The sequence below is a fragment of the Pantherophis guttatus genome, chromosome 5 (assembly GCF_059756535.1).
Source record: "Pantherophis guttatus breed Tessera chromosome 5, ASM5975653v1, whole genome shotgun sequence".
Classification (NCBI taxonomy): Eukaryota; Metazoa; Chordata; class Lepidosauria; order Squamata; family Colubridae; genus Pantherophis; species Pantherophis guttatus.
Genome location: NC_142067.1, coordinates 124,616,281 through 124,639,063, shown reverse-complemented (window position 1 = coordinate 124,639,063; position 22,783 = coordinate 124,616,281). Strand labels below are relative to the sequence as shown.

Here is a 22,783-nt window from a genome sequence, read left to right as displayed (position 1 = left end):
GAGCCGCAGTGGCGCAGTGGTTACAGTGCAGTACAGCAGGCTACTTCTGCTGACTGCCGGCTGCCTGCAATTTGGCAGTTCAAATGTCACCAGGCTCAAGGTTGAGTCAGCCTTCCATCCTTCCGAGGTGGGTAAAATGAGAACCCAGATTGTTGGGGGGGGGGGCAAGTTGCTGACTCTGTAAATCGCTTAGAGAGGAGCTGTAAAGCACTGTATAGCGGTATATAAATTTAAGTGCTATTGCTATTAAGTGAATCTGGCTTCTCTGTTGACTTCACTTGTCAGAAGGCTGCAAAAGGGGATCACATGACCCCAAGACATGCCAGTTACCAAGGGTTCGAATGTTGATTGCATGACCGTGAAAAACGGTCATAAGTAACTTTTTTCAGTGCCACTGTAACTTCGAACGGTCACTAAACAGATGGGTGTTAAGTCAACGACTATTCTATTCATGTAACTTTAGAGCAGTGTTGGTGAACCTTTTCAGCATCGAGCACCGAAACAGGAGCGTGTGCATGTGCCAGAAACCGGAAGAGCAGCCGGTCAATGCGCATGCACGCACTGGGAAGATCATTTTCTGGTTTTCGGAGCCCCAGCATGTGCTAAGACCAGCTGGCCGGTGTGCCTGCGCGTGCTGGAAACCATAAAGCCAGCCACCTGGTGCGCATGTGCACTTTGGGAAGATGATCTTCCGGTTTACGGTGCGAGCATGCGCACCAGCCTTCACGCATGCATGCGCACCAGTAACCGGAAGACCAGGTGGCCACTGAGCATGTACGTGCCGGAAACCAGAATATCATCTTCCCAGTGTGCACATGCACACCGGGCAGCTGCTCTTCTGGTTTCTGGCGCTCCCGTGCATGTGAAGACCAGCTGGCCAACATACCAGAACCCAGAATAGCAATGGGCAATGGCTCGCGTGCCCGAAGAGAAGGCACTGCATGCCACTTCCGGCACACACGCCATAGGTTTGTCATCACGGCTCTAGAGAGTCATCCATTTCTTTCCAAGTCCTTTCTCACCAGATCCGAGAACTAAGCCAGGATGTGAAAAGCAACTTATTTCCACAATAAGTTATCTTAGGCCTTTATAAATATGCTTTGGAAATTAACAATGGGTATAAATCTCCAGGCAGAATCCGTAGGTAAATTATATATCGCAAGCGTGTGCTATATAGCATTAAAGAAAATCACAGTGGTTTAGATGCTGGCAATAGAATTATTACTCCCTGCTTTGAAAATTAGTAGGACTCGCCCAGAGTAAATTAGAAATTAGTTACTGCTTTTAAGTAAGAAGGCGGATTTTTATGAGTCATTCCACCCTTCTCAACTTCAGAATTCTGTCAGTTGAAACAAAGGATTATTTTAGGATTCTGCAAACGGTTCATCCTCGCTGGGACTTTAAATCTCAGTTGGGGACTGATGAGGATTGGGAAATATTTAGCTGAACATTTCATCCTGAATAACACACACTGGCCACCAATAATGGCGGGATTTAAAAAAATCTAAATAAAAAAATATTTATGGGGTCATATCAGCCGGATATCCAACATGGGTTTTTGCAGCGGACTTGCTATCAGCTGCCGTAGAAACGGGGAGGGGGACATGAGCATTTGGGATGGGGAAGCGAGCTGGTGTGTAGTAGCCCCTTGAGAACGGGAAGGGAGGCTTGCACTCATGAATTATGGCACTGCTGAGTGGACTTGTTTATACACCGTCAAGGCCAACCATCCTGAGACTCCAGATGCGACAAATACCTGAAAAGGAGCTTTCCCACAACATCATACAGGATGTTGATTAGAGTCTCAGTGCTAGACCCTGGGGGTAGGGATTTGGGGAAGTGGTGAAATCTAAAATTTGTTACTACCGGTTCTGTGGGCGTGGCTTGGTGGGGGGGGTAATGTGACTGGATGGGCGGGGCCAATTTTTTAAAAACTTTTAAAACCATTTTTTCTACAACCTCTTTGGCGAAGAGATGCAAAATGTACAAAAATGCTTTCAAAAGGCTCTGATGATCCCAGCTGAGTTGCCTGATCGGCAGAGGCTTTTTTTTTTTTAACACTTAAAAGCATTTTTTCAGCTGAAGAGGTTGTAGAAAAAATGCTTTTAATAGTAAAAAAAAAAACGGGAGCATTTCACCCCTGATTTGGGGTGACTTTCAATGTGTAACCTCTGCACATTTTGAATCAGATCTTGCCTTTCTTTCGCTGCTATCACTTCAAACTTAGTAAATGTACCTCTTCTCTAATTTATGTCTCGAGTTTTTGAACTGAGGCAATTCCAAAAAGATGAGTTTTGTGGATCAAACCTCATACAGTGTTTTATTTTGTTCACTCTATCATTTACATACCGTTTTCTTTTACTGCTGAAAGTAAGATTTCTAGGAGGATTTGGGAAGTTAGCACCCACCCATCTCCTAGAAAAATGAAATATTCTAGGGAATATTAAAAAGGCAGAATATTATACCTTCCTGGATGAGAAATGGAGAAACATGTTTTTTTAGGCAGGAAGCTGACTCACTTTTAATAGCTCCCACCTTCCTCAATAGCCCACAGCAGATGTCAGCACTTAAGAGATAAAGAGATGGCTAGGTCTATTCATAAGTAAATGCCCTCCCCCAAGATCCAACAAAGATATAATTAGCCCTCTACTCATCTAGCAATAGAACTCATCACATGGCTCCTGGGGAGATTGCATCACCCAGCAAGGCTCAACCAAGCCTGGGACTCAAAAGACAACCTACAAAGTTACCCATGCATTGTCCCATGGGAGTCTGACAACCAATCAGAATACAAGCTCAAATTCAAAGCCCAACAGAGGGTATAAATCTCTCTCTCTCCCTCTTACCCATGTGCTTTTTTGCCCAGGACCTCAAAACCATGTGGTCCTGTCCACCATTAAACCATCTTTCCAAGCAGTCTCCATGTTTCCAGTGTCTTTCTTCCACCTTGGAACTGAACCCAGATGGACATTTCTTCCAACAACTTCCTCCCATCATTCCGTTCTATCATTCTTCCTAAATAGACAATAGCTGCTCTGTGTCTCCAGCTGCTCTCTTGATACACCATGGACCACTTTGCCAGCTTCTTCAAGATCTATAAAGGCTTAACTAAGCCTTGTATAAAATACCTTTACATCAAGTTCACACCGCTGCTTTATTTGGGGGGAGGAGAGGAAAAAGAGACCCCCGATTCCTAAATTAGCCACCGTTGCAGTTTTAGTCTGCAAATTGCCCACATCAATTAAAAACGCAAATCGCCCACATCAATTAAAAACTAAGGGTAGGTCTGAAGGTTGCTTGTTACAGATTTCACTGAACTCTTGGAATACAAAGGAGGTCAGGTTACAAAATCCATACCTGGGGTGAAAAAGTCACTGCTGTGCCCTCTGCTGCTCCTTGCCACTAACTGCATGGCACAGTTGTTTGAAAACTTTCCCAAAGTTTTAATACATCACTTTTAAAATAAAGGAAATTCTCTGCCTTTTGAATGAACGTTAGTAAGGTAAAGGTAAAGGGTCCCCTCGCACATACGTGCCAGTCGTTCCCGACTCTAGGTGGCGGTGCTCATCTCCGTTCCAAAGCCGAAGAGCCAGCGCTGTCCGAAGACGTCTCCATGGTCATGTGGCCGGCATGACTTAAAGCCAAAGGCGCACGGAACGCTGTTACCTTCCCACCAAAGGTGGTCCCTATTTTTCTACTTGCATTTTTTACTTGCTTTCGAACTGCTAGGTTGGCAGAAGCTGGGACAAGTAACGGGAGCTCATCCCGTTACACGGCACTAGGGATTCGAACCACTGAACTGCCGACCTTTTGATCGACAAGCTCAGCGTCTTAGCCACTGAGCCACCACGTCTCTGACGTTAATTCAAGTTAGACAAAATATCATTTATTTTTAAATTTTCTTTATTAAATTTGCTTGCCGCCCATCGCACTACAAGGTGATTCTGGATTCATTCTCCTCCCGCGAAGGCGTTCCAGAACAAATCACATAAAATAGCAATAAAAATGCAATATTTAAAAAACTGATACAGCTGCTGCTGAAGTGGCAAATTTCCTGCCTCTTAGAAGCAGTTGCTTCATGATATCTTGGCTGTATAAACTGCTTACCTCTTTGTTAACTCCTAATGAAAAGGTTTTAATTTCTCAGTTAAAAGTAATCCATGCAAAACAATTTTTTTTAAAAAAAGAATACTGAGGAAGTATGCTTGCAATTTATGGGAAAATACCATAGTCCCTTATCCTTTTATTGTTATTTTTTTCCCTAAAAGATTTCAGAGGGTTTTTTTAATTGAATTGTACAGCTTAAATGTTATGTTAAAAGTTCTGAAGTGATTTATCTTGGTCTGACTGTTTATATCTTAAAAATCTGGCATTTTAACAGGGGGAACATGTAGACTTTTTATATCCACTCAATATGTTTCAAGATACCATATGGCATTTGTTTGCAGTGAATAACAACTTATGGCTGAAAATGTCTGGGGGTCATGCAGGAATAAGACATTGCATGCAAAAAATGGAACAAACTATATTGGTTGGTCTAACTGCTATCAAGTTGTCATTTCATAATGCAAAGGTTACCATATAAGCATGCAAATGAGAGTCCATCAATAAAGCCGAATAAATATTTTGCTACAAGTGAAATAAATCTAATAGCAAAAACTAGAGATAAACATAAGTATACCAAAACATACTTTACTTTTAAGTTCTGTACCAATGGGCAGCTGTGTCGTACTATTAAAAAGTTGGAATAAATAAGTTAATTATTTTTTATATTCTATTCCAATCACATTTGCCATCCTTACAAAGATACAAACTTTTACCTCTTCATCTTTTAAACCACCACAGGTAATGTCTTTATGTGCATAACTGTGCTTTGTAAATATGAACAATTCCTAGATCTATTTAGTTTTCCTCTTTGGAATCTGAATGTTTTGGAAAAACTGAGACCAGAATAACACAGTTGGAAGGGTCCTTGGAAGTCTTCTAGTCCAATCTCCTACTCAGGCAGGAAGCCCTATAGTATACGATTTCAGACAAATGGTTGTCCAACATCTTCTTAAAAACTTCCAGTGTTGGAGCATTCACAACTTCTGGAGGCAAGTTGTTCCATTGATTAATTGTTCTCACTGTCAGGAAATTTCTCCTTAGTTCTAGGTTGCTTCTCTCCTTGATTAGTTTCCACCCATTGCTTCTTGTCCTACCCTCAGGTGCTTTGGAGAATAGCTTGACTCCCTCTTCTTTGTGGCAGCCCCTGAGATATTTGGACACTGCTATCATGTCACCCCTAGTCCTTCTTTTCATTAAACTTGACATACCCAATTCCAGCAACCGTTCTTTATATGTTTTAGCCTCCAGTCCCCTCATCATCTTTGTTGCTCTTCTCTGCACTCTTTCTAGAGTCTCCACATCTTTTTTACATCGTGGCAACCAAAACTGAATGCCATATTCCAAAGTGTGGCCTTACCAAGGCCTTATAAAGTGGTATTAACCCTTCACATGATCTTGATTCTATTCCTCTGTTTATGTAGCCCAGAACTTTGTTGGCTTTTCTGGCAGATATTTTTGTTGGACATCCAACTAGAAAAATATAATAAAAAGACTACATATTTGATTTTGCATATACTAACCGCAGCTAGAATTATATTTGTGCAACAATGGAAAAATGATGAGATCCTATCTGAGGGCAATATAATTAAGAAAATATTAGAATGCGCAGAAATGGATAGACTAACGCTTATTATTAAGGACAAAGAAGAAACTGAATATTATTTGACATGGGACGTATTTTATCAATGGCTAGACAACAGAAGCAGAAGTTAGAAGGGAGGAGATATAAAAAACGGAAATGTTAAAGTGGAGAATTGTTAAAAATGATGTTAAGTATTTTTGTTATCATATTATTATGTTAGCATATAATCAATATTATGGCGATGAATATCACAACGAAGTGTTTTATTATGATTATTTAAATATAACTGTACCCAGACCGCACACTGTTTGACGAAAATTAAATGTTATATAAATGAAACAAATAAAACTTGAAAAAAAAAAAATCTCACATGACTGATTCCCACCGACACGATCATTTCCTTTGCATGCTCCTAGACCAGGGTTGGAAACACAAAAGCTCTGATTTTTAGCACGACCGTGGAATATCCACCAGCTGCAAACAGATTACCAAAAATTGGCGACGATGATTGAAGGGACTTAACTTTCTCAATTTATGGTGTTACAATCTCGACTGAGTGACTTCGGTGCTGTCTCACTTAGAGGCAGCAATTTTTACTATGTGATGTTGTCATGGTATCGCACAGCTATCTCTCCATTTCTCAGGGTGCTGTTTTTTGTTTTTTTTTAAATTATCAGTAAGAGGGTTTTAGGCCTGCAAAAAATGCACGTTATGAAGCAAGAGTGACGTGCCTCTTTCTTCATTTCCCACACGGCAGTTTTTTTGTTTTTTAAAAAAATTATTGTTAAAAAGCTGTCATTTGCACTTTGACGCCTGTTACGGAAGAAAAAGGAGTAAGATAACACCGATGCAGTAGGCATTGCAGTCATTCCTCTGTTAAGGACAACATGTCCTTAGTTTAGCTAGAAATTTATGCTGCTGGAAAAACATGAAGAATTAAAAAGAAAAAAAAGAAAAAAAACAAGAAAGTCCAGTTGCCTCCTGAAAAAGCACCTTTGGGACAGTCATGACCTGGATGACTGGGAATCTCTACAGACTTTTAGCTGTACAATTTGGGATGAACATCCTTTGAATGGTGTGGGAATAGGAATGGATTTCCAGCGGAAAAAATTGCAGACTATAGGAACCAGGAGCGCTACTCAGGTGACCCTGAGGACACAGACAAACCTCCAAGTGCTTCAACGACCCTCTAAAAAGATGCAAATGACCAGCTGTCTGCAAGGAGTATAAATCCTTCCATTCCCCACCATCCGGTCAGAGCTGAAGAAGCTTCTTGAATGAGAAGCGAAATGTCTTCAAAAGAAAAAAAAACAAGGAAGTCCAGTTGCCTCCTGAAAAAAAGCACCTTTGGGACAACCATGACCTTGGATGATTGAGAAGCTCTACAGACATGAAGAACTAAATCACTTTCTATGAATATTGTGATTTATGAGCTTTAGGAAACGTACCTTCAGTAAAACGAAGTCGTCAGAAGGACCTGAAAGATACGGAAAGTTAAACTGATACAAGCAAACACTCTTTAACCGAGGTAAGGCTTGTTAGTGAGATTCCCAAGGATTCCTGTCAAATTTCAGACTGCGGCATTAGGCTTATGCCATAGTTTTAGCTGAAAGTGAATGGCTCATCCTTGGCAGAAATAAGATGAAAGAAGCCATGGACGTCTTGTGAGATATGCCAAAAAAGTACAAATGTGTTGTCTACGCCAAAGAAATTAAAGAGACAAAACAAAATGTTGTCTGTTCACCTCTTCCGTGTCTTTGGAGCAGGAAGCAATCAAATTAGGTGTCGTTTAAATGTCTATTGAGATTCTTAGTCATCCAGGTCAAGGTTGTCCCAAAGACGCTTTTTCAAGAGGCCACTGGACTTTCTGGTTTCTCTTTGAAGACGTTTCGCTTCTTATCCAAGAAGCTTCTTCAGCTCTGACTGGTTGGTGGTGGGAAAGGGAAGGATTTATACTCCTTGCAGGCAGCTGGTCATTTGCATCATTTTAGAGAGACGTTGAGGCCACTTGGAGGTTTATCTGTGCCCTCAAGGTCATCTGAGTGGTGCAAATGAGTGTGGAGCCTTCTTGGAATTGTTGAAAGGACGTAGATTGGAGATAGGTGATGTCGTATCCCTCCCCCTCTGTTGAGAGAGGACTGTTCAATTTTGACACTGATGGTCTCTTTGATCCCTCTTTCAAATCCTCTCTGTCCAAAATGTGAACTTTGCTGTCTTCAAAGGAGCGGCCTGTCTCTTTTAAATGTGGATGGACAGTTGGGTTTGCTCTCCTATGTTGTGCCATGCGTTTTTGTGTTGTTTCATTGATGGTTAGAATTAATTGCAGCTGATAAATTCGTAGCCCATCTTTCTTTTCCAGTGTTGAGACCTAGGCTTCCTGAGTCATTAAAACACACGAGTAGTCCCAAAAACCTCTTTTATTGCAACAGCTGTGAATTCTGTTCATTCACAGCTGAGTCCCAATTAGTTGCAAAAAGTCCTTTGGGAGAAGTCCTTCGGGATAATCACCAAGCTTTATCTCCCTTGACACTCTGCCAAAGACCTACTTGGCACAGCCACACAGAGTCCAGAATCAAACAGAGATGCTGACTGGGAACAGAATTAACAACGTTGCTTTCCTGCAAAGGGCCCACGTGCCTCTGCTCCTCTTTTAAGCCTTATGGGAGGGGCCAATCATCTCCAGGCCTTACTCCTGAGTCATCCCTTTTGTTTTAACTGTTTGTGCCTTCTGGCAGCTCTGTGCATGTGTGCACTAGGAACAGGGTCCTCCTGTTCCTCTGCCTCGCTGACATCAGACTCTGGAGGGTCCAGAGTCAGCACATAACTCCCAGATGGCCCGGACACCATCTCTGCCTCTGACGCAGAGCCCTTGTCCGAGCCTTCCCCAGCCTCCAGGACTGGCCCATGTTCCTCCACAGCCTCCTCACTCTCCAACTCCGCTGCCAGCTCCGCAGGCTGCTGGAGGACCACAACATCCAGGAGTTTTGAGACAGAATGCAGAACACTCATTTTCCATGTATGGTAAGTGAGTCTGAGGCTATGATGGACCCCAAGGAATCCGGCCAACGTAGATGGCTGAAGATGGACTAGGACTTGAATCTCCAGGGTCTAAAATAACACCACTGTGAGCCATTCCTTAGCAATCCATTCCCAGATTTTTACAATGCACAAAACAGGGACACTCTCCCCCTGCACCTCCTACAACTTTGCTTTCCACTCGAGCTCAAAGAAACCCTTCCTACCTTACATATCACAAGAGCCCTGGAGACACCTTGAAAGTAGGGTCACCAAATGACAGGTGTGTTGGGGATAGAAGAAAGAACCTGCCGTTATGGAGCCTCATTTAGGGTATTGTCCACCCTGGAAAAGCATACTTGTCTCTTTGGGTGCTGAAGAGTATCCTCTTTTTCCAGACATTTTAATAGTTTTTTAACTGAATTCCTTCCTTCCCTCCCTCCCTGGACTGATTTTAATTTATCCTTTGTAATATTGTCTTTCCTTCCCTCCTTCCTTCCTTCCTTTCTATCTATCTATCTTTTCCATCTTCCTTCCTTCCCTCCCTATTTTTCCTTCCTTCCTTCTGCCTTTCTATCTCTTCCGTCTTCCTTCCCTACTTTCTATCTCTTCCGTTTTCCTTCCTTCCCTACTTTTCCTTCCTTTCTAAACATTTTAGTAATACTGTTCTCCACACAGAACATCATACTTTTCTGATGAACTGGAACTATATTAAATACTCATCTTAAAATTAATTGAAGGTCTCAGCTCAGTTCAGTTCTGGCTCCCCACCCCCACCCCCCCACCCCCACCCCCCCAGCCTACAGAACCAGTTGTTTGGGCATAGCAGTATATCAGTTTAAAGGATCACTTTGCTGCTTGGGTATTCAAAAGTCAGAGCCATTTCTCGACAGTGAAGCTTTGAATCACAGCCTACCTGGCTCTACTTATCCTCTCTTTGCTCAGTACTGTGTGTCACTCTGCTCTTCCCAGCAACAGTTACCAGGCATGGCTATGAGCAGAAATGATTAAAAGTGTAAAAGTTAGGTTACGGAGGGCATGTAGCCTTACTTTGTCAAGGTTTCAGTACACAGAGGAGGCACATATAAGTACGGATACCTGATAAATCGGGGCAATGAAGAGAAAGTTCTTAAGAGATTGTAAAAGGAGAGGTATACAACTGAACAATTATAAACCGAAAGAAAACTTCATAGACACGTTGGTGGAGTTCACAAATGAAGTTCCTATGGAGTGGGATCCAAACTAGAGAAATTGGATTTAATTTAAACTGGGAGGAGCCAGAATAACAGAGTTGTAAGGGATCTTGTATGATTAGGGGATATGAAAAACGGTTGCAGGAACTGGGTATGTCTAGTTTAATGAAAAGAAGGACCAGGGGAGACATGATAGCAGTCTTCCAATATCTCAGGGGCTGCCACAAAGAAGAGGGAGTCAAGCTATTCTCCAAAGCATCTGAGGGTAGGACAAGAAGGAATGGGTGGAAACTAATCAAGGAGATAAGCAATCTAAAACTAAGGAGAAATTTACAATTAATCAGTGGAACAACTTGCCTCCAGAAGTTGTGAATGCTCCAACACTGGAAGTTTTTAAGAAGAGGTTGGACAACCATTTGTCTGAAGTGGTGTAGGGTTTCCTGCCTAAGCAGGGGGTTGGACTAGAAGACCTCCAAGGTCCCTTCCAACTCTGTTATTCTATTCTATTCTATTCTATTCTATTCTATTCTATTCTATTCTATTCTATTCTATTCTATTCACTTCTTATGCTTTTTCTCCATGATTCTAGCTTTATATCTCTTTGGATTAGGTGGGGCTGCTAAATAAAACTAAATGCATTATCATTTGGCTCATTATTATTAGAATAACAGTCGGAAGGGATTTTGGAGGCCTTCTAGTCCAATCCTCCGCTATGCAAAATCGCATAGGAGATCCTATGTGATTTCAGACAAAATGGCTGCCCAATTTCTTCTTCGAGACTCCAGTGTTGGAGCAACCACAATTTCTTAAGGTGAGCCGATCCATTGATCAATTGTTCTGACTGCCAGCAAATTCCTCCTTATTTCTAAGTTGGTCCGCTCCCTGATTAGCCTTTGCATTCACAGACAATAGCTTGATAAACAGAACTGAACTGAGGAAAGGAGAAGGGCTACGGGTAGGGAAATATAATTCAAATGACTACTTCAATAGATTATTTATCTAAAAGGTAATGGCATTTCATTCAGAGAGATTGTGCATACAGCAAATGCAAAATGCGACAGATAAAAGCTATTTAGCTTTATTTGAATAAAGTGAAAAGTTGCATACAGCCCAAGGAACGTGCTCATGTCAGAGGAGATAAACATTTAATTTACATTCAAGTTTTTTAAACACCTTTTAACAGTAACTTAAAGCCAAGGTATGTTATAAATTTAGCATATGCGCATTTCATCAGCTACCTGATAATCAATGCAATGAGACGGCATTTTAATAAAAGGCATTTTGTTTTAAGCCCTCCTGGCATTAACATGCCACACTATCTGGAATCTCTTAAACTGTGTTAAAAGAACTGCTAAATCAGACCCGTGTTCACACTGCCAAATCCCTTGTGTTTTTATGTGAATATAAACACTTTTGCTCCGTTATTGAATGTGGAAGTTGTCCATCCGTTTGAAAAGATTACATTGTCTTTCCAGAATACAAAATGGAGAATTTGTATTTGGACGTTGCCAGCATCCGGTTGAACAAAGCAAAGCAAGCATGCAAAAAGGATTGATATGTCATAGCTTAAACTTACTTATTTTTGTAGGACCATTCAATTTATCCCCTTCCTACATTGTGAAGGATTACAGATAGACCCCGACTTATATTCATTCATTGAATGACCGCTTAAAGTTACAATGCCATTCGGGAAAAAAAAAAGTTTTTCGCACTTATGACCATTGCACTATGCCTGCGGTCATGTGATCAAAATCCAAAATCTTGGCAACTGGCATGTACTCATAGGGTCATGTGACCATTCTGTTGTGGCCCGTCAGCGGCCTGGGCAGTTAGTAGCTGATTCTGACAGCGAGGAGTCTGGTGTGGTGCTGTGCCAGCAGCCTGTGCAGCTGGCACTCGAGTCGGAAAATGAGGAGGCTGGAGAAGATGTGGTGCCAGGGGCAGGGATTCAGCCAGGGCCTTCCTAACCTCCAGAAGCTCCCATAAGTGAAGAGGAAGAAGAGGAAGAGCTTCTTCTCGATACACGGGCGCGCAGAGCTGCCAAAAGGCAGGAGTGGCTCCTCAGGAGGAGGTCTCCTCAAGAGTAAGACTTGGGGCTAATTGGCCACTCCCTTAGCCTATTTAAGGAAGGACGATGACTGAGGCAATTTGCAGGGAACAACTTCGTTCACTCTCCTTCATCTTGATCTTAGTTCTCTTATCAACTTCCTGCAAATTGCTTCTGGGCTTTCTGCCAACCATAGTAAGATTATGATTATTTATTCTTTGGATTCTTGTAGGCTGTTAAGAAAGTTAATTAACAGCCTTTGTTTGAAAAAGACTGATAGGTTTGTACAGACTTTGCGTGTGCTGCATTCTTTGGGGTCCATAGCTGGGGCAGAACACCTGCTGACCAGCAAAGTGAATGGGCAAGCCAGAGTTACTTAACAATTGTGTTATGAAGTTAATAATCGCTCTTAACAAACTCAAGCAAGAAAGATCGTACAAAGGGGCGAAATTCACTTAACATCTGTCTTGCTTAGCAATAGAAGTTTTTGGGCTTAAATGTGGTAGTAAGTCGAGGGCTACCTGCATTGACCAATAGCATCAGAATGTGATGTACCCTCATAATTCTAGTTTGCTTCTCTCCTTGATGAGTTTCCATCCCTTACTTCTTCTCCTGCCTTCAGGTGCTTTGGAGAATAGATGGACTCCCTCTTCTTTGTGGCTCCCTTTTAAATATTGGAACATGCTGTCATGTCATCCCTTGTCCTTCTTGTCATTAAACTAGACATACCCGAGAGATCAAAGCAAAGACTTTGGCCATCTCCAAGCCACTTCAGAGATTTCGTACCCAGCCTCATTACTTTTCAGTACAAGAATTATCTTTATATGCAGAGATGGCTAAATGGATCGCTTTGATCAAAGAAAGGAACATACGTACTTTTGTTGCTACATGGAGGCCTCTTCTGGACTTTGTGCTTGAGGTGGAATGAAAAATGAAGCTTTGATTTTTGGTTTTTACTGACTAGATTGATTTGTCATTATAAAAATGGCTAGCTTATATTACTATTATATTATATTATATTATATTATATTATATTATATTATATTATATTATATTATATTATATTATATTATATATTATATTATATTATACTATACTATACTATACTATACTATACTATACTATACTATACTATACTATACTATACTATACTATACTATACTATACTATACTATATTATATTATATTATATTACATTACATTACATTATATTCTTATATTATATTATATATGACCTGTATACTGCAGGAGTCAAAAAGAGGGCTGTGAAAATATCTACAGACCCCTCACATCCTGGACATAAATTGTTTCAACTCCTATCCTCAAAACGATGCTATACCAGAAAAACTAGACACAAGAATAGTTTTTCCCCAAATGCCATCACTCTGCTAAACAAATAATTCCCTCAACGCTGTCAAACTATTCACTAAGTCTGCATTACTATTAATCTTCTCATCGTTCCCACCACCCATCTCCTCCCACTTATGGCTATATCCATGTTGCTTGTATCTTTAAAACTTATATTGTTTTTATTGTTTCCTAGTATGTGTCAGCGTTCCAGAAAGCCCCACTCCAATTAAAAACTCCGAGGCATATTAGCACCAGAAGCTTCCATGCTGCCAGTATGATTTGATTGCTTATTAGTGTCCTATGGCTATCACTAAGTGTTGTATCTTATGATTCTTGACGAATGTATTTTATTTTTTCTTTATGTATACTGAGAGCGTACACACCAAAGACAAATTCCTTGTGTGTCCAATTATACTTGGCCAATAAAGAATTCTATTCTATTCTATTCTATTCTATTCTATTCTATTCTATTCTATTCTATTCTATTCTATTCTATTCTATTCTATTCTATTCTATTCTATTCCATTCCATTCCATTCTATTCTATTCTATTCTATTCTATTCCATTCCATTCCATTCCATTCCATTCCATTCCATTCCGGGAAAGTAAAAAGTTGAGGTCTGGCGTTAATAGAATATCTTCTCCCTTCCCTCCTCACTTTTCTTTCCCCTTCTCCTCCACACTGTGTCCTACTATCTCCTTTTGTATTTTTGTATTTTATTCTACAATCTAACAAAATGTTTGTTTGTTTGTTTGTTTGTTTGTTTGTTTGTTTTAAAAAGAGAATTATCTTTAGTTGAGGTGGCACAGTGGTTAGAATGCAGTACTGCAGGCTACTTCTGCTGACTGCCGGCTGCCAGCAATTTGGCAAATCGAGTTTCACTGGCTCAAGGTTGACTCAGCCTTCCATCCTTCCAAGGTGGGTAAAATGAGGACCCAGATTGTTGGGGGCAAGATGCTGACTCTGTAAAGAGCGGGCTGTAAAAGCACTGTGAAGCGGTATATAAGTCTAAGTGCTATTGCTGTTATCTTTTTCATTTCCATCCCTCTTCTCTATTTAATGGTTTTTTTTTTTTTGCTTATTAGCACACCTTTTCAACCTCTTTATCTCAAAAGAAAACAGTATGTAAGCATGAATATCAGAGGTGTTATTCAGCAGGTTCAGCAGAAATTTTGAGTAGTTCGGAGAACCGGCAAATACCACCTCTGACTGGCCCCAGAGTGGGGTGGGAATAGAGGTTTTGCAATATTCTTCCCCTGGAGTGGGGAGGGAATGGGGATTTTGCAATATCCTTCCCCTGGAGTGGGGTAGGAATGGGGATTTTGCAGTATCCTTCCCCTGGAGTGGGGAGGGAATGGGGATTTTGCAGTATCCTTCCCCTGGAGTGGGGAGGGAATGGATATCTTGCAGTATCTTTCCCCTGGAGTGGGGAGAGAATGGAGATTTTGCAATAACCTTCCCCTGAAGTGGGGTGTGAATGGAGATTTTGCAATATCCTTCCCCCAGGAGTGGGGTGGGAATGGAGATTTTGCAATATCCTTCCCCTGGAGTGGGGAGAGAATGGGGATTTTGCAGTATCCTTCCCCCAGGAGTGGGGAGGGAATGGAGATTTTGCAATATCCTTCCCCTGCCATGCCCTCCAAGCCATGCCTACAGAATCAGTAGTTAAAAAAAAATTTGAATTCCACCACTGACGAATATGTACAAGACCAGATCCTGAGGAGAACCAAAAGCGCAGTGAGCTTACTCAGCAAATAAGGCCGCCATTTCAGAACCTCAGAGAGTTTATCTTATTATGGAAAAGTAAAAAAAAAGTTAAGATTCGATGTTAATCCCTTATTCTGCTGCAACAGACGGAGCCGGAAGTCAAGGCCTTATTTTTTTCTTTCTCTCTCTCCCCTCTCCTCACTTTTCTTTCCCCTCCTCCTCCTCCTCCCCACTGTGTCCTACTATCTGCTTTTGCATTTTTGTATTTTATTCTGTAACCTAATAAAACGGGTTTTTTTTTTTTAAAAAAAGAGTTATCTTTATATGAGCAAAACAAATAACCGTTTGGAAACTACAGGAAAGCTAAGAGGATGCCTGCTGACCCACCCATCCATACTATCAATGTGAAACAGCGACTTGCTTCCTGCAACACCCAGGATCATCCTAGCAGCTCTGCCACAGCGCTACACAGAAGAGGACGACATGGAAGGGAGCACTAAATGGTTGCAATTAACATTCACCCTGCTCCTTCGACTGAGCTCCATTGCTATAGCAACTGAGAGTTGCCCAGACGACACAAGGCTCTGGCTTGTGTACGACATAATCACAAACGAACAGAATTGCTCCAGTCCTGGCCCCGTGCATTCGCCCCGCTGGCACTTTCAAAACGTTCGCTTTATTATTGTTTTTTTATTATTATTTTTTCCCCCTTCTTCTTCTTCTTTTTCCCAGGATTAATTAAGAAATTACATCTTGATTTTCCTAACATTCCGGTTACCTCGAAGTGTAATTCAAGAGGAAGATTTGAAAAGAATCCCGCGTCTTGCTTTTCCTTTCGGAAAAACGATTTTAATAAATAAATAAGTAAATAAGTAAATAAGTAAATAAATAAATAAATAAAAACACGGCCTGGCATGCAGCCAGAAAGCCAAATAGGAAGGCCTTTCCAAATATGCAAATTCTCACAGGTGGCTAATATTTTACAGCGGCTCATAGAAAAGGGGATAAAATATATTTCTTCCCAAGCAATAGGACCGTTCGAAACCTAGCCCGCGAGCTTTTCTGTGGGATGAGCTTGGAAAAACCAACATAGCAGCACCCAACCGTTTAATTACCTCAAAATAGGTGATTTATAAATTGGCATGGACTCGCGTTGACTAGAAATATTATATCGGGAATCAAGGGATAAAATAGCTATTTTTTTAAAAACGAAAATTCTACTACAGCAGGGAAATCTAAAAGTTTGCTGCCTTTTGGGGATGAGATTTACACCATTTTAAATAGAAAACGATACCAAATTCCCCAAATGTTTGTTATTGCTTTATTGTAAACCAGAAGAATCCTTCATATCATGAAATGAAACAGATATATCCTGCATAAGACGATTTCAGAGACCGAAAAAGCAAACTGTTGGCAACATAGGGAGCAAATACGATAAAAGAGAAGCCCTTCAGATATTACCTCAAGCGCTGGTTGGGACAAGCTATCACTGCCTAAAATCCAGTTATTTTATTCAGTTGGTGCCAAAGGATCAACACTGGTAAGCAGATCAAGGCCTACATTAAGGAATGTATCGATTCAGTTTATATTAAGGAAACCAAAAAAGGGAAGACCATGGACTTTTTAAAGTCAGTATTAGTGTTGATATTTATTGTTTTAACTTGTTGGTTTTATTGGTTGTAAGTCATCCAGAGATGCCTCTAGGCCAGATAGATAGATAGATAGATAGATAGATAGATAGATAGATAGATAGATAGATAGATAGATAGATAGATAGATAGATAGATAGATAGATGTAGAAAGGAAGATAGGTAGGTAGGCAGGCACATAGATAGATAAAGGTAGAGACAGAGATAGGTAGAAAGGTAGAAAGTAGAGGCAGACGGACAGATAGATGTAGAAAGGAAGGTAGATAGGTAAGTAGGCAGGTAGATAGATAGATGGGGGAGAGAGAGAGAGAGATATGATGGATGGATGGATGAATGGATAGATAGCTAAATAGCTAGACAGATGTAGAAAGGAAGATAGGTAGGCAGGCAGGCAGATAAATAGAGAAAGGTAGAGATAGAGATAGGTAGAAAGATAGAAAGTAGAGACAAACAGACAGATAGATGTAGAAAGGAAGGTAGATAGGTATAAGTAGGCAGGCAGATAGACAGATAGATAGTGGGGAGAGAGATAGGTAGAAAGACAGACAGACAGAAAGAGATAGGGAGAGATAGAGATAGAGATAGAGATAGGAAAAAAGAAAGAAAGAAAGAAAGAAAGAAAGAAAGAAAGAAAGAAAGAAAGAAAGAAAGAAAGATGAGAGAGAAAGAGAGATGATAGATAGATAGATAAGCAGGCAGGCAGGCAGGCAGGCAGGCACAGAGCCAAGTCTTGTTAGGAAATGGGCACCTTACTGGCCCACACTTTCTAGCCGACGAACAAACTTCAGAGGAGAGACACAAGAGTATTAAATAGTAGAAAGGGTAATTATAAGTACAGGGAGATCTCACCATTTAGATATTCAAGGCAGTTAATAACCGTATTACATGAATTATCCATCTGTGCTGCGTTACACACACCCTTTATAGAAAAGCATCGGTTGGTTGATATATTTTTCTAAAACAAGGGCTGCTGAAAGGACCATCTGATACATTTCACAATCTTCCATTCAAATTTATGGCCAATTTACAGTCGAATGCACCTCTTTCATGCATCGGTGACCCTTTCGCATGCTGTATTTCCCCCCCCCCTTTTTTTTTTAAAAGAGCACATTAAAAGGACATTAGTCTAGAGTAAACCACTTTGTGTTTAGACCTGGAGGGAGAGGGAGAGCAGAGAGAAATTTATGGTCTTCCAGCTGTTGAACTACAACCAGCATTTTTCCCACCCCAAGGTAATTCATCTTTAAAATGAAAAGATTGTCTTAGGTGTACTGAGGTTATAGTAATAGAAAAAGTTCCATGGGGGGAATATATATATATATATATATATATATATATATATAATTATTATATATATAAAAAGCATAATACATGAAGAGGCAAACTGATTCACTAATAAATGGACTACGCAACCCGAAGCTGTTGTATGAAAGTGGTTTTTCAAATTCAGATTCTGCAGATAATGAAAGAAAGTCGTTAATGCTCAAGGAACAGACCTTTCTGCTTTATTTGACACATGTAAAATAAATGAGTGAATAGTTTAACAGTCAGCAAGGCTTAGAAATAAATGCAATTTTTCTCCTTCTCTTGGCTGAGGGTCTTATCAACCTTATTTTTATTGGAACTTTGTTTGATAACTCTTTTCAGGGCGAAACAAATAAATAAATAAAGCAGGCTTTCGTAGCTCAGGAAATTGGGTAAACCAATTATCATCAAGAATCAGTGGAAAATTATGCACCTTCCTTTCCCACAGAACTGTGAAAGCACAATTATTAACTTCAAGGCCAGAAATTCACAGAGGAAGAACTTTGTGAATTATTCCAGGGGACGAAAAAGATATGCTATATGCAAACTATAGATTACGTTTCACGTTTTTTGGGGGTTTTTTTTGATCGAGCCGAATTCTTACAAATCATCTGATTTAACAAGAAGTGCTAAATCTGGACTGTGAAACTTCAGGCAACAGCTGGGTGGCAGCAAAGAGCTAAAAGTTTGAAGCCATAAAACTTCATAAATGCTGCCACCTGGTGGTTTGCAGCCCAACTCTATCTATCTTTTATCTATCTCTGAATCATTAACGCCATAAAAACCTACATGGCAATAAACAGCTTAGGCCTGGCTTTCAATTGTGTGCCTCAATCCGAGGTAACCAGCCTCAGAATAGCACTTCTCTTGGTACCGAGGCCAACCGTATTACATATTAGCCTGATTGATTGATTGATTGATTGTCGCACAAAAGTATTTAGAAATGTGGATACGTATTTTTATCTCGAGATGTTCAAATTATCCTAGCAGTTGCCCTCTGATTCAGCGAGACACAGGCTCGCGAGCGTTTTCGTTAAAGAGCATTTCAAGTCGAGCATAATTTCACAGCGGGGAAGAGCTTTACCTAAGGAATAAAAGGGCCATTATGATTGTTCATTGGATGGCGTGAAATGGGGTTAACTCGGAGATTCATTGGCGGTGTCCTAATTTCAGCCAGCGCCTAGCAAACAGGGAAACAGTTCAGCTTTGAAAGCTGGGTGTAAGCCCGACTGATTCATTAGGAAGCTATTGCTAAAGGCAGCGAGAGTCATAATATGTCCCAGGTGGTTTCTCATGCAGCCGTTTTCTGCCCTGTGAGACTCGGCTGGAAATCCCTTAATGCACTATGCCCTTCATTTATTTTATTTTATTTTTTTGCTACTGGACATTTGAGAGCATTTTAGAATGCTACTTTCCCAACAGCTGCCCGATGATCGATTGGGCTGAATTAAATACGTTTTTATTCCCCCCGCCTCCCCGCAAGAGGAACAGGAAAAGACTACCATCTACAGTGCAACTGAGAAAGTGGAACAATTCATTTGGTAAATCCGCAAAATAGTAGGGAATATAACTGAATCATCCTAGTATATCGTTCAACGTCTGGATTCCAGAAGCGAATCTGCAAATAAGGAACTAGCCCATTATTCAGGACCAAACTGTTTTTTTTTTTAGCTTAGCAGTATCAACAATCATTTTAGCCAGTCTCTATCCACTGCGGGATGAAGAAGGCCTCTTCCATATGTTTCCAATCAATATTAATACTGCTAATCGCTTAGCAGTATAAAATTAGTTTTTGAGTTATCAATAGAGCTGTTATAATTTAGGTAATACAGAACAGGGTGAAAAAAAAAGACAGCAATTTTGTGTTACTGTTTTTTTTTTTAAAAAACTATTTATATATTACAAATGCTTTATACATTCTCCGTTTATGTCGTTTTAGATACAAAATCGTGCAGAGTCGAGTTAAAAAAAAAATCCTTGTAAAATATACCAGCGGTATAAAATTAGGTTTTGAGCATCAATAAAGCTGTTATAATTTAGGTAATATAGAGCAGGGTGAGGGAAAAAAAGATAGTAACTTTGAGTTGTTGCTGTTTTTAAAAATTATTTACAAATTACAAACCCTTATATGGTCTCTGTTGATCTCGTCTTAGATACAAAATCACCCAATGAGTTGAACTTAAAAAAATCCTTGTAATATATACCAGCAATCTTCACGTGAAAAGAAACCAAAATAAAACAGGCACGCTCTTTTATTCTGATTTCCGGCAGGGGAGGGATTTTTTCTTTTTTTTTTTTTTGCTGTATCTGTTTTCCAAATTTTGAGTGGCTGGCACCCTCTAGTGTTAGAATTAGCAGAACAATGCATGAGTGTGTGTGTGTGGGGTCTCTGTGTGTTAAGTGTGAGAAATAAACTAGGAGAAACCATGGCTTAAATCATGAAAACTGTAGAACTGATGGAAAGGATAACCCCTTATGTAGACACACAGCTGTGAGATTAATACTGAATTTATAACAGATTTCATGAGCAGAGAGGCACTGATCTGGAAAACAACCTGCTGGAAAAAATCCAAATTAGCCTAAATAATTAAGACTTTCAGCCTCCTTTCACTATTCTTTCAACTCATTACCTTCGTGTTTAAATGGCAATGCTGCCTAGAATTCGTATTGATCCTAGCCCCTCATATTTTTTTTTTATATTTTGCAAGACCTGCCATGTGCATAACAGACAATTAGTGAAAATAAGTACTAAACCAAGTGCTAAATAATCACCCCAGTTTATAGCAGGTAACTTTCCCGGTTTGTTAAAACTGCTGTGTATTTGCTAAAATGAATAATAAGGCTCCTACAGTTCTTAAAAACTGGGGGTCCAGGAACCCACTTTTCTTCTCTACAAGATGAGAAGTCAGATCTACGTTATCTTGCCCCACTATTAGCTATAATCCATTGAGGACCCATATACTGCAGGGGTGAAATGCTACCGGTTCGGACCAGATCACCCGATCCGGTAGCGATGGAGGCGGGTGGTTCGGAGAACCGGTAGCAAAAATCCCTGCCTCTCCCCCCCCATGCCCAGCTGAGCCACGCAATCATCAGAGGCTTTTTTTTTTTAATTTTTAAAAGCATTTTTCTACAACCTCTTTGGCCGAAAAAATGCTTTTAAAAGTAAAAAGAAAAGCCTCTGCCGATCAGGCAACTCAGCTGGGATCGTCAGAGGCTTTTAAAAGCATTTTTTTTACAACCTCTTCAGCCGAAGAGGTTGTAGAAAACATGGTTTTAAAAGTAAAAAAAAAAAAAGTTGGCCACACCCACTCAGTCATATTAAACCCCCCCCAAACCACGCCCATAGAACCAGTAGTAACAAATTTTACATTTCACCACTGATATACTGCACGAGTAAAAGAGGGCTGTAAAAATATCTACAGACCTCTCACATCCTGGACATAAACTGTTTCAACTCCTACCCTCAAAATGACACTATAGGGCACTGCACACCAGAATAACTAGACACAAGGACAGTTTTTTCCCGAACGCCATCAGTCTGCTAAACAAATAATTCCTTCAACACTGTCAAACTATTCACTAAGTCTGCATTACTATTACTGTTAGTCTTCTCATCGTTCCCATCACCCCTCTTCTCCCAATTATGACTTCATGACTGTAACTTTGTTGCTTGTATCCTTACGATTTATATTGATATTGATCATTTCCTATGATCAATATCATAGGAAATGATATGATTCGATTGCTTATTTGTACCCTAGGACTATCATTAAGTGTTGTATCATATGATTCTTGACGAATGTATCTTGTCTTTTTATGTACACTGAGAGTTTATGCACCAAAGACAAATTCCCTGTGTGTCCAATCACACTTGGCCAATAAAGAATTCTATCTATCTATTCTCAACAATAGAAAGGTGCCAAAAAATAAACATGTAATTTTAGGGTTTCAGACAATGTTTTTCCCAAACGCTTCCTGAAGAAACCATAGATTAAAATTTGAGTCCATATGGCGTGTGGCGGTATATAAACAGAAACTCGATAAATAAATTTTCTCCATGCAAATCACATATTCTACCCATGTGCTACGGGGCTTCCCCACTGTTGACTAAAATACATTCTATACTTTGAGGCTGGGTTGAAAGAAAAACACCGTAAACAATGTACAAGGAATGCAAAGATCTCTTTTTATCCCTTGCTTTACTGTCTTCTGCATAAAAGCAGATAAGCAGAAAAAAGGAAGAAAGCTGGATATTCAGATATATTCACTCAACAGAATTCGTTTTCGTGAGATAAGGGTCCTTAAGCTATCAAACATTCATGAGACTAAATGGAACATCTGTGACTAGAAATAGTATACCTCCAATTACCGCTGGCTATAAACCATTGTTTACCTTGCTTGTGACTAGTCAGAAATAATCTTGGCTGACTATCGTTAATACGTTGAAGTAGATGATTCTTATTCTGAGCCACGCGAGGGAACTTATGTGTTCCTTACGGACTACATTGCCAAGATTTTAACCAAAAAAAGGAATCCCAGGAATGTACAATATATTTCAGCTCGTCTTATTTATTCTTAGTTTTGATTCTTAACTTCGCTTTGATTTCATTCCCAAAAAAATTGAATTGTAATTTAAAAACATGAAGACAGTGGGATCAACTTGCATCGAGAGGTGTGGTGGCCTAGAGGCGGAGCTCTCGCCTCACAATCAGGAGGTTGAAAGTTCGATCCTAGGTAGAGGCAGATATTTCTCTCTCTGGGCACAAGGACATTATATCTGCTGAATAAAACTCTCCATTGGTGACAGGAAGGGAATCCGGCCAG

At 40.1% G+C, this 22,783-nt stretch overlaps 1 protein-coding gene across 3 annotated transcripts in view; it reads right to left on the bottom strand.

Moving 5' to 3' along the window:
• DIAPH3 (diaphanous related formin 3) overlaps positions 1–22,783 on the bottom strand; it is a 131,813-nt gene that overhangs the window by 28,816 nt on the left and 80,214 nt on the right. The gene's annotated exons all lie outside the window — the stretch shown is intronic.